Genomic DNA, 14194 nt, shown 5'->3' with positions numbered 1-14194 from the left:
GAGCATCACACAGACCCATCCAGTTGTTGAGTTTACCCCGCCCCCAGCGGTCAACACGTAGGCCCTGAGCTTCGGCCCTTAAGCCACAGTCTGTCCGTGACACCAAACCTCCAGTCAAGTTTGTCTCTTTACACGACCTTTCTCTCCAGGGTCGCCACCCACGGTTGGTACGGACATTAGTCCCACTTACAGTCGAGACTAGCAACTGATCAGAGTCTGTCCCTCCATCACTACGTCTACTACTGTACATGTCCTTTTTGTTTCCTTTTCGTTGGGAAGAAGGCGGCTGCCACCTTGTGTTCTGCAGCTGTTTATTGACCTGCCGTCTGTACAGTCTCAGCTGCTCTATTTCTCTCAGGTAGGCCACGCGATACTTCAGGAGCATCCGGATATTCTCTAGACTCTCCTTGGACCCGACAACCAGGAATGACACCATTCCATCTTCACCCACCTGGGCCTTGTCTTCAGCCGGAATCCTCAGTCTCTTCACACCTGACGCATCCACCATCTCCTGCATCGCTTTTCCAAATCGGCCAATAAGCTTCGCTACCAGAGCTCTGGGCACTTGGACTGTGTCCTCTACCAAGCCCAGACGACTTTGAGCTTTCCTGGCTTGCTCCAAACAACGAGTGGCCTCACCATTCTCCCACAGGACCCTCTGCTTCGTGCGGAGGCACCGTAGGTGCATGTCCCTCAGGACAGCCACCCTCTTCACTGTGACTTCCTTAGTAGACAGTACCACCAACTGTTTCGTCTCCAGTGCCCAGTGCACACTAGACGCTTCCACTGCCTTTTTAAAGGTCTCATGCACACCCTCGCGGGTACATGCATCTTGCGCCTCTACGGGTACATCTATCACGCACTTGAAGAGCGGAGTCTCACTTCCTTCAAGAACAGATGGCTCCTGCCTTGCCATGGACCTTTCCATCAAGACACCTGTCACAACCGGGTGACCATCTTGTTCTGCTTTTAGCGCCAACTCCTCTTCAGCTTTACTCTCATTACCACTCTGGTACTGGCACGAGAAGTCTGCGACCACCACCTCTTTTCCTTGTAGAGGGCCTTTCAGTGCTTCTCTAAGCACTACAATGTCTTCCTTTAGGGTCTGATACACACTTTGCCACCTGAACAGGTGGCCTCTGAGCTCCGAGACTTCCTTCTCCAGCTCATCCACTCTGCGCTCAGCCGCTTGTTTCAGGACCCTTTCTTGTTCGACATGGTCGTTCACCGTCTCTATAACCAATTCCATCTCGCTTCTCCCATCCTCCGGATTGGTGAAACATCCATCACTTGAGGAGGTATTCACTTCCGGCACCATCTCCTTGGTGGCCTCCTCCACTTCCGCACCCTCCGACTCTGCACTGTCAGGGTCGGCCCTCTCTCGGGTCTCAGCGGTGACGTCATTAGGTTCGTCCCTTTTCCCTGGGACTTCAGAGTTCTTCATACACCCCAGGTCCTCAGCATCTTCCGTCAATTCCCCACACGGAGTAACGGGTTCAGCCCCTTTGGCTCTTTTACGTCTCCGTCGACGGGAAGAAGAATTGCCTGAGTCAACCTTATTACACTCTTTTCCACTGGCGTCACCGTCTGAATGGGAGTCGCCACCAATCGTCACCACAGGTCCTGGACCCCGTCCTCCACCCGTCAGCACAGGTCCTGGACCCCGTCCTCCACCTGTCAAAATAGGTCCTGGACCCCGTCCTCCACCCGTCAGCACAGGTCCTGGACCCCGTCCTCCACCTATCACCATAGGTCCTGGACCCCGTCCTCCACCCGTCACCACAGGTCCTGGACCCCGTCCTCCACCTATCACCATAGGTCCTGGACCCCGTCCTCCACCCGTTACCACAGGTCCTGGACCCCGTCCTCCACCTGTCACCAGGGCATATGCGCTTGTTACTGGCCATGACTTGTCACAGTCACCCCCAGAATCTGTGTCACACCCCACAGTCTGATGACCCTGCAAGTCACTCTCTGTCTGGGTGTCAGCTCCACATGTTTTATCCAGCAGACCACTACCAGTCGTATTGTGGCACACTTCAAGTGACGTCAGGTCAGTTAGTTGGGCAGTCGAACCTTTCCCTCTGGTCAGGCCTGCCTTCTCAACCTTACTAACTGACATCCACATTATATCCACAAACACTTCAGCCTTTTCCCACAGTGCTACCAAATCTTGTCCTATTACCATAGGATACGGCAAGATCGGGTCTACAACCACCTCATGGTATGTGGAAACCTCCGCTGCGACAATGTAGATAGTGGCTACCTGGAGATATTCAGTGTCGCCAGGTGACACAGAATCTCCTGGACGGGTTCTCAGCACAGACGCTTCTCTCCCCGGGTCTATCAACCCTTGCACACACTTTCCATCCAGCCAAAAAGGACACAGTCGTGACACCTCACTGTTTGCCGCCCCTTTTTTGGCTCCGCCCCCTTTCTGGGCAAGTGCTCCGCTTTTTGATACCACCCCGGTTCGAGATTCAGCCCCCCTTCGGGATTCCACCCCTTTTTGGGCCATTATCCCTATTCGGGTTACCGCCCCTTTTCGGGTCTCCGCCCCCTTTTGGGCAACCATCCCCGTTTGGGCCACCGCTCACTATTAGGGATAATCCCCTCCCTGGGATACACCCGGTGGACTCCCCCACGGCACTCAGGCCCCAGTTCGCACAGTACACCCCAATGTCTCTGGGCTTGTACTGGCCCTTTAAGAGTCTGCACAAAAAGAGAAACTTTTTTTTTTTTTTCTCTCTATGTCACTTTCACCAGCTCCTGCTGGTACCGCCACAGCTCCCGCTGCAGTCACACACAACCGGCACCTCCAGGTGCTGCCAACCACAAGCCACTACAGCTCCGCCTGCTGTGGAACCTCTTGCTGCAACCACGGCTACTCTCCACACGGCTCTGCACGGGTCCACCGCTGCCGCTTGTCACCTTCGTGACCCCGCCGAGTCACAGCAGACGCTTGTCACATTCGTAACCCCGCCGAGTTACCGCTAGACGCTTGTCACCTTCGTGGCTCTGCCACAGCAATTAACTCCACGTGTGCTAGCGGGATTGTTGCCAAAATTCTCCACCAATTGTAAGGTTTCTCTTACTGAGAGTGTTGGGGGACACTCACTTGGCCGCGATATTCAAGCACACGGGCACGGGTTTGTAAAACAAAGCAGTCCATGCGGTTTATTAAGCCTCATAAACCGGGTTACACACAGTTCAAAACATGAAACACAACAGGCACCAACTGGTGATATCTACTTGCAGCTTCTAACACTTCAGTGTACGGCTTTGCCTCACGGACACTAACGTGCTGGGCCTCTCACTTCGCCCAGTTACCAGGGTGTCCGTACGCCGTACACTTCACCAACGTCCCAAGTCACAGACAGCACATGTGACTCCGGGTTGTCGTCTCTAAACACGCTGGTACTCCCTTAACCAGTTCCCAAGGGAGACCACACAGTTCATAGGGCTTCACAAGCACTACCGGCCTGTATTGTACCTGACGGGAGCTCCGGCTCCACCTGCTGACTCCTCGCCAGTCCGCACCTCCAGGTAAGCTGCCTTACAGGGATCACCAACTTGCCTGGCCGGCACACACTAGTCAGTCCAGAGCCACTGAAGGATTGTAGCTTCCCCAGTTCCACTGTGCACTGCTCCGGGATCCTAGTCATTCCTAGGACGATCCCAGGCCAGCAGGTGCTTTCCAGGAAGCCTCCTCCCAGGCTTCCAACACAGGAACACACCGAGCCCTCAGGAACTCCCTCAGGGATTTTGCCCTTGGACCCTTCAGGTCCAAACACTGGAACCACACAGGAACATGTGACCCACACTCTGGTCACGTTATGTACCTGTAACCACACCCACAGTAATGGATCACATGGACTGGTCACGTGATCCTGACATCACTGCAGGTCAATTCTCACGGCTTCAATACAACTCCGTGCACATCCCGGGGAGACCATGCAGCGCCCCCTACCTGTTACAGGGGTTACTGCATCACATATATCACAGTATGTATGTGTATTTGTGTGTGTGAGTGCATATAGTGTAACCATCTGCAAATATATGAGATTTTTGTGTGAATGTGAGTGTATCTAGGAAAGCTATGTGCGTGTGAGTGCAGGAGAGCTGTGTGTTTGCATGTAGCTGAGCTGTATGTTGGAGAGATTTGTGTATGTATAGCAGAGATTTGTGCAGGACAGCTGTGTGTAACTGAACTGTGTGTATGTAGGAGAGCTGTGTGCATGCATAACAGAGCTTAGCGTGCATCTACTGTGCATACAGCAGTGATGTGATTATGTGTGTGCTGCAGAGAATGCATATAAAATTGCTGCTGTAAAGTTATATGTGTACAGTATACAAGTTGTAGAAAAATAATAACATTAAAGGGAACCTGTCACCCCCAAAATCGAAGATGAGCTAAGCCCATCGGCATCAGGGGCTTATCTACAGCATTCTGTAATGCTGTAGATAAGCCCCCGATGTATCCTGAAAGATGAAAAAAAGAGGTTAGATTATACTCACCCAGGGGCGTTCCTGCTGCGGTCCGGTCCAATAGGCGTCTCGGTCCGGGGCCTCCCATCTTCTTACGATGATGTCCTCTTCTTGTCTTCACGCTACGGCTCCGACTCAGGCGTACTTTGTCTGCCCTGTTGAGGGCAGAGCAAAGTACTGCAGTGCGCAGGTGTCGGGAAAGGTCAGAGAGGCCCGGCGCCTGCGCACTGCAGTACTTTGCTCTGCCCTCAACAGGGCAGACAAATTACACCTGCACCGGAGCCGCAGCGTGAAGACAAGAAGAGGACGTCATCCTATGAAGATAGGAGGCCCTGGACCGTGACGCCCATCGGACCGGACCACAGTGAGAACGCCCCTGGGTGAGTATAATCTAACCTATTTTTCTCATCTTTCAGGATACATCGGGGGCTTTTCTACAGCATTACAGAATGTTGTAGATAAGCCCTTGATGAAGGTGGGCTTATCTCATCTTCGATTTTGGGGGTGACAGGTTCCCTTTAATCTTTATCCACACTATTCGAATCTACAGCAGTAAAGTCAGTGTTATCAAATCCTCCACAAATTTTCACCTCTAGGAAACTTGAATTAGTTGCAAAGGATTTTTCCTATCTTTATACTATCTAAACCTGTGGTGTGTTTTAAAATACGGTGCGTCTAATAGTTTGAAAAAATTATACTTTCCATAAATTATTAGCAAACTGTTTAAATTACACCTATCAAAAAAACAGCCTCCTCCATATCCCCTCCAGCTGTCCTATCCATCACCAAGATAGGTGCGTTTTCTGCCATTTAGGTAGAAGTAATCTTCAAACAATTTGCTTCTAATTTAGATAAAGTAGCTAGAAGGTATATCATGCAAACGCTGCATGTGAGGTCGGCCTATTACGCAATATTTGTAATATGTAATTAAGAAACTTCCATTTTCTCTATGCCTGACCCACACTACTTCATTTTTTTAGAAGGTATTGGTACATAATGGCGTGGCCTTCAACTATAGGAGCCATCCATCTCTTGAACTGGGCACCATCAATGGTATTTAACGGGCCCAAAGTACTTAAGTACATCTCAATTTGCCTTCTAAATAGGCTGTCAGGCTTATAAAGTTTACTGGAAGAATATTAAAATTATAGGCTAGAGTGTGACAAGTTATCAGTGCTAAAGGCACCACAAAAGAACCCAGCATGGTAAAACTCTTGGTTTTGACCCGTGACAACATACGTGGCAAAAATGCACTGTAAACAAATGTATTTTTTATCTAACAGACAATAAGATGCACTTTCTAGCAAAGAAAAACCTTGCTGAAAGGTGTATGCGTCTTGCAGTTTGGAGGCAGATTATTCTGAATTAGGAGAATGCCAACAGCATCTTTCCTGATCACTGAGAGAACTGTTCTCTCTGTGCCTCACCCACACTGATCTATCTGATCGGTGCGGTTGAGGAGAGCAAGATATTGGGACCTGCAAGGATACTGCATGTCCTGTGCAGCTGAAGAACCTTTCACAATGTGATCAGTCATATTTTAGAAATGAATTTCAAAATGTCATAATCTATACAATGTATACAGTGCTTGTGTGTATGTATGTGTATTTGTGTGTGTAAGTGCATATAGTGTAACCATCTGCAAATATATGAGATTTTTGTGTGCATGTGAGTGTATCTAGGAAAGCTATGTGCGTGTGAGTGCAGGAGAGCTGTGTGTTTGCATGTAGCTGAGCTGTATGTTGGAGAGATTTGTGTATGTATAGCAGAGATGTGTGCAGGACAGCTGTGTGTAACTGAACTGTGTGTATGTAGGAGAGCTGTGTGCATGCATAACAGAGCTTAGCATGCATCTACTGTGCATACAGCAGTGATGTGATTATGTGTGTGCTGCAGAGAATGCATATAAAATTGCTGCTGTAAAGTTATATGTGTACAGTATACAAGTTGCAGAAAAATAATAACATTAAAGGGAACCTGTCACCCCCAAAATCGAAGATGAGCTAAGCCCATCGGCATCAGGGGCTTATCTACAGCATTCTGTAATGCTGTAGATAAGCCCCCGATGTATCCTGAAAGATGAGAAAAAGAGGTTAGATTATACTCACCCAGGGGCGTTCCTGCTGCGGTCCGGTCCAATAGGCGTCTCGGTCCGGGGCCTCCCATCTTCTTACGATGATGTCCTCTTCTTGTCTTCACGCTACGGCTCCGGCGCAGGCATACTTTGTCTGCCCTGTTGAGGGCAGAGCAAAGTACTGCAGTGCGCAGGTGTCGGGAAAGGTCAGAGAGGCCCGGCGCCTGCGCACTGCAGTACTTTGCTCTGCCCTCAACAGGGCAGACAAAGAACACCTGCGCCGGAGCCGCAGCGTGAAGACAAGAAGAGGACGTCATCCTATGAAGATAGGAGGCCCCAGACCGTGACGCACATCAGACCACAGTGAGAACGCCCCTGGGTGAGTATAATCTAACCTATTTTTCTCATCTTTCAGGATACATCGGGGGCTTTTCTACAGCATTACAGAATGTTGTAGATAAGCCCTTGATGAAGGTGGGCTTATCTCATCTTCGATTTTGGGGGTGACAGGTTCCCTTTAATCTTTATCCACACTATTCTAATCTACAGCAGTAAAGTCAGTGTTATCAAATCCTCCACAAATTTTCACCTCTAGGAAGCTTGAATTAGTTGCAAAGGATTTTTCCTATTTTTATACTATCTAAACCTGTGGTGTGTTTTAAAATACGGTGCGTCTAATAGTTTGAAAAAATTATACTTTCCATAAATTATTAGCAAACTGTTTAAATTATACCTATCAAAAAAACAGCCTCCTCCATATCCCCTCCAACTGTCCTATCCATCACCAAGATAGGTGCATTTTCTGCCATTTAGGTAGAAGTAATCTTCAAACAATTTGCTTCTAATTTAGATAAAGTAGCTGGAAGGTATATCATGCAAACGCTGCATGTGAGGTCGGCCTATTACGCAATATTTGTAATATGTAATTAAGAAACTTCCATTTTCTCTATGCCTGACCCACACTACTTCATTTTTTTAGAAGGTATTGGTACATATTGGCGTGGCTTTCAACTATAGGAGCCATCCATCTCTTGAACTGGGCACCATCAATGGTATTTAACGGGCCCAAAGTACTTAAGTACATCTCAATTTGCCTTCTAAATAGGCTGTCAGGCTTATAAAGTTTACTGGAAGAATATTAAAATTATAGGCTAGAGTGTGACAAGTTATCAGTGCAAAAGGCACCACAAAAGAACCCAGCATGGTAAAACTCTTGGTTTTGACCCGTGACAACATACGTGGCAAAAATGCACTGTAAACAAATGTATTTTTTATCTAACAGACAATAAGATGCACTTTCTAGCAAAGAAAAACCTTGCTGAAAGGTGTATGCGGCTTGCAGTTTGGAGGCAGATTATTCTGAATTAGGAGAATGCCAACAGCATCCTTCCTGATCACTGAGAGAACTGTTCTCTCTGTGCCTCACCCACACTGATCTATCTGATCGGTGCGGTTGAGGAGAGAAAGATATTGGGACCTGCAAGGATACTGCATGTCCTGTGCAGCTGAAGAACCTTTCACATAATGTGATCAGTCACATTTTAGAAATGAATTTCAAAATGTCATAATCTATACAATGTATACAGTGCTTGTGTGTATGTATGTGTATTTGTGTGTGAGTGCATATAGTGTAACCATCTGCAAATATATGAGATTTTTGTGTGAATGTGAGTGTATCTAGGAAAGCTATGTGCGTGTGAGTGCAGGAGAGCTGTGTGTTTGCATATAGCTGAGCTGTATGTTGGAGAGATTTGTGTATGTATAGCAGAGATGTGTGCAGGACAGCTGTGTGTAACTGAACTGTGTGTATGTAGGAGAGCTGTGTGCATGCATAACAGAGCTTAGCGTGCATCTACTGTGCATACAGCGGTGATGTGATTATGTGTGTGCTGCAGAGAATGCATATAAAATTGCTGCTGTAAAGTTATATGTGTACAGTATACAAGTTGCAGAAAAATAATAACATTAAAGGGAACCTGTCACCCCCAAAATCGAAGATGAGCTAAGCCCATCGGCATCAGGGGCTTATCTACAGCATTCTGTAATGCTGTAGATAAGCCCCCGATGTATCCTGAAAGATGAGAAAAAGAGGTTAGATTATACTCACCCAGGGGCGTTCCTGCTGCCGTCCGGTCCAATAGGCGTCTCGGTCCGGGGCCTCCCATCTTCTTACGATGATGTCCTCTTCTTGTCTTCACGCTACGGCTCCGGCTCAGGCGTACTTTGTCTGCCCTGTTGAGGCAGAGCAAAGTACTGCAGTGCGCAGGTGTCGGGAAAGGTCAGAGAGGCCCGGCGCCTGCGCACTGCAGTACTTTGCTCTGCCCTCAACAGGGCAGACAAATTACACCTGCACCGGAGCCGCAGTGTGAAGACAAGAAGAGGACGTCATCCTATGAAGATAGGAGGCCCCGGACCGTGACGCCCATCGGACCGGACCACAGTGAGAATGCCCCTGGGTGAGTATAATCTAACCTATTTTTCTCATCTTTCAGGATACATCGGGGGCTTTTCTACAGCATTACAGAATGTTGTAGATAAGCCCTTTATGAAGGTGGGCTTATCTCATCTTCGATTTTGGGGGTGACAGGTTCCCTTTAATCTTTATCCACACTATTCTAATCTACAGCAGTAAAGTCAGTGTTATCAAATCCTCCACAAATATTCACCTCTAGGAAACTTGAATTAGTTGCAAAGGATTTTTCCTATTTTTATACTATCTAAACCTGTGGTGTGTTTTAAAATACGGTGCGTCTAATAGTTTGAAAAAATTATACTTTCCATAAATTATTAGCAAACTGTTTAAATTATACCTATCAAAAAAACAGCCTCCTCCATATCCCCTCCAACTGTCCTATCCATCACCAAGATAGGTGCATTTTCTGCCATTTAGGTAGAAGTAATCTTCAAACAATTTGCTTCTAATTTAGATAAAGTAGCTGGAAGGTATATCATGCAAACTCTGCATGTGAGGTCGGCCTATTACGCAATACTTGTAATATGTAATTAAGAAACTTCCATTTTCTCTATGCCTGACCCACACTACTTCATTTTTTTAGAAGGTATTAGTACATAATGGCGTGGCCTTCAACTATAAGAGCCATCCATCTATTGAACTGGGCACCATCAATGGTATTTAACGGGCCCCAAGTACTTAAGTACATCTCAGTTTGCCTTCTCAATAGGCTGTCAGGCTTATAAAAAATACATGGCAAAAATGCCATGTATCACCAAATCACCATTCCTTAATAAAAAAAACTTCCTTTTATTGCTTCACCTTGTTAAAACATGCCAGCAGGAAAGTACTCACAACAAATACATTGGACTACTGCCGTTTTGCGTCTCCTACGCTTCAACAATCAATGGCCTTCCTGCTGGTATGTTTTAACAAGGTTAAAGAATAAAAGGAAGTTTTTATTAAGGAATGGTGATTGCCTCCCTTTTTCTTCTACGGACCTTATTTGAACTGATTTTTTTCATGGTGTGCACCTGATGGTCCAGGGGCGAGGTGTAGAGCGCAATCAGCTGTTCATCAAGTAACAGGTGTTACAGCGGTGTCGCTTTTCTTTCCATTTTCTCTGTGACATATAGTGGAGCCGTATGCTTTATATTTGAAATTTTTGTGTGAGCGTGTGTGTATGTAGGAAAGCTATGTGCATGTGTAAAACACACAGCACATCTAGACTACACATATACATCCATTACATGTACACTATGGATTATGTCAGTATTTTAAGCAAAATCTAGGAGTGAAACGTAAACTGATAAAACCTATTTTGGAGCAATCTGCACCTCTGTTGTGTTTTTCCTGGTTTTTGGTTTACAAAGTTCAAATCCAAATCCAGGCTATAATCTGTCTGTGTGAATGTGTCCATATTGTAACTATCCAAGTCATGAAGAACAACTCTTCTGTAAAATGCATGGGCTACAGCAGCTTGTCATACCCTCCCCCACCCCCTGGTATGATAAATGTGTAGCGCTAAAGGCTGAAGCTGCAGTCCCTGAGTGCTGGGGTCCCGATGTGAGTGAAGGTCAATTCCAGTGGAAAGAATATATTCCTGTACCCTCATGATAGCGGCAGTAACATGGGATAGTGCTTTTATCATTTCTCCCACAGTCTCTGCAGCTTCAGTTTCTATTTTGGAGCGATCTGCACCTCTGTTGTGTTTTGCACAAACTCCTGATTTTGGCTTACAAATTCCAAAACCCAAATCCAGGCCATAAATCGTGTGTGAATGTGTCCCCAGGATGGCGGCAGTAATATGGGATAGTGTGTGAATGTGTCCCCAGGATGGCGGCAGTAATATGGGATAGTGTGTGAATGTGTCCCCAGGATGGCGGCAGTAATATGGGATAGTGTGTGAATGTGTCCCCAGGATGGCGGCAGTAATATAGGATAGTGTGTGAATGTGTCCCCAGGATGGCGGCAGTAATATGGGATAGTGTGTGAATGTGTCCCCAGGATGGCGGCAGTAATATGGGATAGTGTGTGAATGTGTCCCCAGGATGGCGGCAGCAGCATGGGATAGTGTGTGAATGTGTCCCCAGGATGGCGGCAGTAATATGGGATAGTGTGTGAATGTGTCCCCAGGATGGCGGCAGTAATATGGGATAGTGTGTGAATGTGTCCCCAGGATGGTGGCAGTAATATGGGATAGTGTGTGAATGTGTCCCCAGGATGGCGGCAGTAATATGGGATAGTGTGTGAATGTGTCCCCAGGATGGCGGCAGTAATATGGGATAGTGTGTGATTGTGTCCCCAGGATGGTGGCAGTAATATGGTATAGTGTGTGAATGTGTCCCCAGGATGGCGGCAGTAACATGGGATAGTGTGTGAATGTGTCCCCAGGATGGCGGCAGTAACATGGGATAGTGTGTGAATGTGTCCCCAGGATGGTGGCAGTAATATGTGATAGTGTGTGAATGTGTCCCCAGGATGGCGGCAGTAATATGGGATAGTGTGTGAATGTGTCCCCAGGATGGCGGCAGTAATATGGGATAGTGTGTGATTGTGTCCCCAGGATGGCGGCAGTAATATGGGATAGTGTGTGAATGTGTCCCCAGGATGGCGGCAGTAATATGGGATAGTGTGTGAATGTGTCCCCAGGATGGCGGCAGTAATATGGGATAGTGCTTTTATCATTTCTCCCACAGTCCACACAGTAAACAGATATGATCCCAGGGCGAGGGGTGACACCTGCTGCAATCCTTATATCCTGCAATACTGCCGCCATTGTACAGAGGGCCTAGAAAGTTATACCACAGGGAAGACAGTGGAGGGGAGGAATACGGAAACAGGTCATTGGTACTTATCCATCACTTGTTAAATCCCAATCTTCCATCTGTGGCCTGAGGAAAATACTGGTCTTGTTCAGCACCGAAGGGAAGGACATCTGCTGGTGAGACGACTGCTCTGCTCCAGTGATCGGCTGCAACTGGTGCGACTGGCAGATGGAACTATGTAATAAAGGAGAAGGCGATGATGTCATAAAGAGAAGGCGATGATGTCACAAGAGATGATAGAAGCCCAGGATGAGCACAGCAATATCTCCACCAGAAATTCATTATTTCACTGCATTGAAAATACTGTATTGTAATATGTTTTATAATCTGGAATAAATACTTATTTAGAGGTAACTCTCGATTAAACTACTTCTCACTAAATATCACTATGGCAAAATCATTATTATCATTAATGACAAAATGTATATACATTATATATATACACTCACCGGCCACTTTATTAGGTACACCTGTCCAACTTCTTGTTAACACTTAATTTCTAATCAGCCAATCACATGGCGGCAACTCAGTGCATTTAGGCATGTAGACATGGTCAAGACAATCTCCTGCAGTTCAAACCGAGCATCAGTATGGGGAAGAAAGGTGATTTGAGTGCCTTTGAACGTGGCATGGTTGTTGGTGCCAGAAGGGCTGGTCTGAGTATTTCAGAAACTGCTGATCTACTGGGATTTTCACGCACAACCATCTCTAGGGTTTACAGAGAATGGTCCGAAAAAGAAAAAAAATCCAGTGAGCGGCAGTTCTGTGGGCGGAAATGCCTTGTTGATGCCAGAGGTCAGAGGAGAATGGGCAGACTGGTTCGAGCTGATAGAAAGGCAACAGTGACTCAAATCGCCACCCGTTACAACCAAGGTAGGCCTAAGAGCATCTCTGAACGCACAGTGCGTCGAACTTTGAGGCAGATGGGCTACAGCAGCAGAAGACCACACCGGGTACCACTCCTTTCAGCTAAGAACAGGAAACTGAGGCTACAATTTGTCCAAGCTCATCGAAATTGGACAGTAGAAGATTGGAAAAACGTTGCTTGGTCTGAGGAGTCTCGATTTCTGCTGCGACATTCGGATGGTAGGGTCAGAATTTGGCGTAAACAACATGAAAGCATGGATCCATCCTGCCTTGTATGGAGCATCTTTGGGATGTGCAGCCGACAAATCTGCGGCAACTGTGTGATGCCATCATGTCAATATGGACCAAAATCTCTGAGGAATGCTTCCAGCACCTTGTTGAATCTATGCCACGAAGAATTGAGGCAGTTCTGAAGGCAAAAGGGGGTCCAACCCGTTACTAGCATGGTGTACCTAATAAAGTGGCCGGTGAGTGTATATATCTCATCCTGGTACTAATAGTAACCAGTGCTCGTTTTATCTAATGTAGAGATCAGATTCCACTGTATACAGCGATGTAAACGATCACATGATGCCTACCTGCTGCCACCACTAGAGGGAGCATAAGAGCAACTGGAATAAAGCTATACATTACACATAACGAGCATTCACCATATATGCACTATACTGACAACTGCACATACATTGGTATTGTTATACCCCACACCTACATACACTGTATATACACAAATCTACCATATATACGCTACTTACAGATGGATACAGACTTTATAGACACTGTCCACACATATCTGCATGTTCACACATCCCCCTTATATACACTGCACACATACACACTCACCTCTAAATACACTGTATAAACACATACACCACATATAAGTATATGTGTATATATATAAATATATGTTTCAAAGACACACAATCCACACACATACACTTACCCGTCACTTAGTAAATCCCAATCTTCCATCTGTGGCCTGAGGAAAATACTGGTCTTGTTCAGCACCGAAGGGAAGGACATCTGCCGGTGAGACGACTGCTCTGCTCCAGTGATCGGCTGCAACTGGTGCGACTGGCAGATGGAACTATGTAATAAAGGAGAAGGCGATGATGTCATAAAGAGAAGGAGATGATGTCATAAGAGAGAAGCCCAGGACCAGCACAGCAATATCTCCTACAGAAATGCATTATAATGTTTTATAATGTGGAATAAATATTTATTTAGAGGCTTCTCTCTGATAGAACAACCACCCCCAACATCCACAACAGAGGATGAGCCCCAGAATCACTGTTATTATGCACATGATAGACTCTATAAATATGGACATCCTGGTACTAAAGGCGACATGATGGCTACCGGCAGCCACCAGTAGAGGGAGCACAGGAGCAGCAGAATAAAGCAGTACATTACATGTCCTGTATAAACACTTACCGGGTGGCAGAGGGCGCAATTGGGAAAAAAATAATAAACAAACTCACCAACTGT

The 14194-nt window shown here is 46.5% G+C and overlaps 1 long non-coding RNA gene across 2 annotated transcripts in view; it reads right to left on the bottom strand.

Moving 5' to 3' along the window:
- The window catches only part of LOC143815741 (uncharacterized), a 52492-nt gene extending 38719 nt beyond the window's left edge, over positions 1-13773 (bottom strand). Inside the window, exons 1-2 of one of the 2 annotated variants that reach the window (XR_013223791.1) lie at positions 13650-13773; positions 11880-12016 (exon numbers count right to left, since the gene is read on the bottom strand). This is a non-coding gene — a long non-coding RNA (uncharacterized LOC143815741). Of the gene's footprint in view, positions 1-11868; positions 12017-13649 lie in introns of both variants that reach the window. The other variant, XR_013223790.1, reaches the window with a different exon arrangement.
- Between the last annotated feature and the right edge of the window lie 421 nt (positions 13774-14194).

The sequence above is a fragment of the Ranitomeya variabilis genome, chromosome 3 (genome assembly GCF_051348905.1).
Source record: "Ranitomeya variabilis isolate aRanVar5 chromosome 3, aRanVar5.hap1, whole genome shotgun sequence".
Classification (NCBI taxonomy): domain Eukaryota; kingdom Metazoa; phylum Chordata; class Amphibia; order Anura; family Dendrobatidae; genus Ranitomeya; species Ranitomeya variabilis.
This window is presented reverse-complemented; position numbering and strand designations above follow the sequence as displayed.